Genomic DNA, 3,738 nt, shown 5'->3' with positions numbered 1-3,738 from the left:
AAACTTCACCACCTACAGGTGTCTATCTCTGAGGATTGTGTTCATCTAAGCACTCAGCAGTGAGACACTTATGTCCTTGCTCAATTGTGTTCTTCTTACCATGTTACCCACCTGGGCAGAGTAAGGCATCAACCAGGTGCCCTTTTTGATAAATCTTATTATATTTCAATACTGGCAAAAATATGAAACTGCTGTAGTTTGACGTTAACTCTGATAACTGATTTTGAGGAGTAAAATAAAGCTTTAGCACATATTGTTTGGGGTAAATTATCATTATCGGCCTCCCAAATACTCATTAGCCTGAATATATAAATTGGCTCCAAGTTCATGTTGTTCAGTTTCCAACAAAGGTATACGTGCTGATGTGAGAAAGTGACTTCTCTTGACTTCACTTCAAATTGCTGCTATTCATTTAACAATTCAAGGCATCTGAACTGCTTTGTAGATCGATTGGTGTGAAATCAAAGGGGATCAAATCATCTGCATATATCAACCACTGAGCAGGAAGGCCCTAGCATTTCTCAATTCATTTCCTAGGTCTGAAATATAAAGATAAAAGAGGTATGGGGCCAACTCATGCCGCTTTCAGGGGCTTTAATAGGTTAGTACAGTGGCAGACATTGACCCATACCAGAGTCTAGCTATATTCACTCTGTCAAATGCTGCTGATCTTTATATATAAATCTGAATGTATGTGTATGTTTGTCCGGTTATACAAATCCACACCGTTGAACCCACGTCTACCAAATTTTGCATGGATTCCTCTTTTGTTTGGGTCAAAATCGTAGTCTATGCTTGGATGCAAAAATCTTCATATATAAAGCTGAATTTATGTATGTGTGTGTGTATGTTTGTCCGGCTATACAAATCCACACCGTTGAACCCACGTCTACCAAATTTTGCATGGATTCCTCTTTTGTTTGGGTCAAAATCGTAGTCTATGTTTGGATGCAAAAATCTTCATATATAAAGCTGAATGTATGTATGTGTGTGTGTATGTTTGTCCGGCTATACAAATCCACACCATTGAACCCACGTCTACCAAATTTTGCAGCATGGATTCGTCTTCTGTCTGGGGCAAGATCGTAGTCTATGTTTGGATGCAAAAATCTTATATGCAAAAGAAATGTTGTATATGTGTGTGTATGTTTGTCCGGCTATACAAATCCACGCCGTTGAACCCACGTCTACCACATTTTGCATGGATTCCTCATTCTTTGGCGCAAGATTGTAGTCCATGTTTGGATGCAAAAAATGTACTCTGTAGACACCCTCATTTACTGATGCTCACCCCGATTCACTACAGTAGATACTAGAAGGAGGCTAAATTCAGAAAAGTATCAAATCTGGGAAATGGCAAAGTTACAGTTCACTTAAATTTACTTCACGCGAAGACGGCACAATCAATCAATCTTTCTTGGATATGTTATCAAATGTGATGGAGCCATTAAGTGATTGAAACATGCCTCCCAAAAAACGAACATCACTTGGAAAAGCACCATCTGATGCAAAGCAAAAATCAATATCAAGTGCTTCTGAAACAACAACAAACAGCAGCACAACTTGTCGACCAGAGGTGAAGAGCAACTTTCTCAAGGGCAAATGAGATGGCAGACCAAACTGAAGCAAGACTTGCTGACCAGAGGACAGGAGCAATATCCTACAGGGGACATGAGACACCAGAACAAACTGAAGCAAGACTTGCTGACAAGAGGACAAGAGCAACATCCTGCCGGGCACATGACACACCAGAGCAAACTGAAGCAAGACTTGCTGACAAGAGGACAAGAGCAACATCCTCCAGGGCAAATGAGACACCAGACCAAACTGAAGCACGCCTTGCTAACATGAGGACAAGAGCCACAACCATCAGGGGAAATGATATGCATTGTAAATTCCAATTACCATCTGCATCCAAATGTTGTGATTGCAAGCATGGAAACCATTTGCACTCATTGCGGAGCATACAAATGGAAAGAATAGCCACCAAGAATGTGTTGCTCAAATGGGAAAGTCAAACTAACTCCCTCTGCCCGATTCCTGATCATTTAGGAATATCTATGTTGGGGACCACACCTACATCAAAACATTTCCTGGAAAACATCAGAAAGTACAATTCATGCTTTCAAATTACATCTTTTGGCGCAACTCAGGAAATTCGAGAACCTGGCTTTACCCCAATTTTCAAAGTGCAGGGACGAGTCTACCGTCGAGCTAGATCTTTACTCCCACCTTCAAACGAACAGCTAACATGTCTCCAAATCTACTCATGGGCGAGATGACAAATGAGGCAAAACAGAGGTGTTCCAACATTGCTGATGTTCACCAAGACATTGTTTTGGACTTGCAACAATTTCTCCATGAAAACAATGCCTATGTTCAGCTTTTCAAGACAGCACTGGAACAAATGCCAACAGATGATTACAAAGTTGTGATCAGAGCAGACAAAACCCCAAGGGAGAACATGAAAGAAGGTACAATGCTCCTACCATTGATGAAGTTGCCATTGTTTTGGTGAGTGATGGATTTGAATGATGCAACATTGTCCTTCAGAAACGAAACACCAACCTTCAAAGAGTCGCAGGAACACATCGATCATATGATGCCCTCCAGTATCCCATCATATTTTGGAAAGGCGAAGATGGTTATTACTTTGGCATACCACAGACAGATCCAATTACGGGCAACCCTCTTCCAAGAAAAAAGGTCTCTGCTATGGACTTTATGCTCACAGAATCATGACACGAGTCGGAGTGGAAAATCATATTCTCAAATGTCGTCAGCTTTTCCATCAGTTCATTGTTGACATGTATGCCAAGATCGAAAGTGAACGCTTGCACTACATACGCATCAATCAAAAAAAGCTGCGTGTCGATGACTACATCCGCCTCAAAGATGCCATTGCCAATGATGTCAATCCCAATGACTTGGACAAAATAGTTATTTTGCCAGCAACCTTCACAAGCAGCGCAAGACACATGCATGAATACGCGCAAGATGCAATGAAATATGGCAGGAACTACGGATGCCTGACCTTGTCATCACCTTCACTTGCAATCCTCTTTGGCCAGCAATCCTAAAAAAGATTTTGGCCTGGACAGTCGGCACGTGGTTGCTCGAGTTTTCAAAAGAAAACTGGCTAAATTGATGGCTAAATTGATGGACGTCATCACAAAATGCAAATACTTTGGGGACACTCAGTGCTGGATGAACTCCATTGAATGGCAAAAGGGAGGCCTTCCCCATGCCCACATCCTAATTTGGCTGAAAGAAAAAATCAGTCCAACAGAAATTGACCAAGTAATCTCTGCAGAACTACCGGAACCTGAAGAAGCCCCCCTGTTCTTTAACATCATCACCAAGAACTTGCTTCATGGCCCATGTGGAAATTATCCCTGCATGGTTGATGGAAAGTGTTCCAAAAAGTATCCATGTGACCTGATCCAAGAAACACAGACTGGAGATGATGGCTACCCTTTGCAAAGACGACGAAAACCTGAAGATGGTAGTTTCACAGCAAAGATCAAAATGCGTGTTGGAATAGCCTATCAGGAGATTGAGATTGACAACAAATGGTTGGTTCCTTATACACATCTGTTGTCCAAAATGTTTCAATCTCACATCAATGTTGAATCTTGCCAATCGGTCAAATCAATCATGTACATCTGCAAGTATGTTAACAAGGGCAGGGACCAAGCAGTATTTGAGCTTAAAAAAAAGTGGAGCAAATCTGGATGA

General features: G+C 41.4%; 1 pseudogene; it reads left to right on the top strand.

Annotated features, from left to right (window-relative positions):
• The first annotated feature begins 2,738 nt into the window (after positions 1 to 2,738).
• On the top strand, positions 2,739 to 3,738 carry LOC138527203 (uncharacterized; annotated as a pseudogene).

This window comes from Ambystoma mexicanum, chromosome 14, assembly GCF_040938575.1.
Source record: "Ambystoma mexicanum isolate Mex_15411 chromosome 14, UKY_AmexF1_1, whole genome shotgun sequence".
Classification (NCBI taxonomy): domain Eukaryota; kingdom Metazoa; phylum Chordata; class Amphibia; order Caudata; family Ambystomatidae; genus Ambystoma; species Ambystoma mexicanum.
Note: the sequence above shows the minus strand (reverse complement) of the source record. Positions and strands in the feature narration are given on the sequence as shown.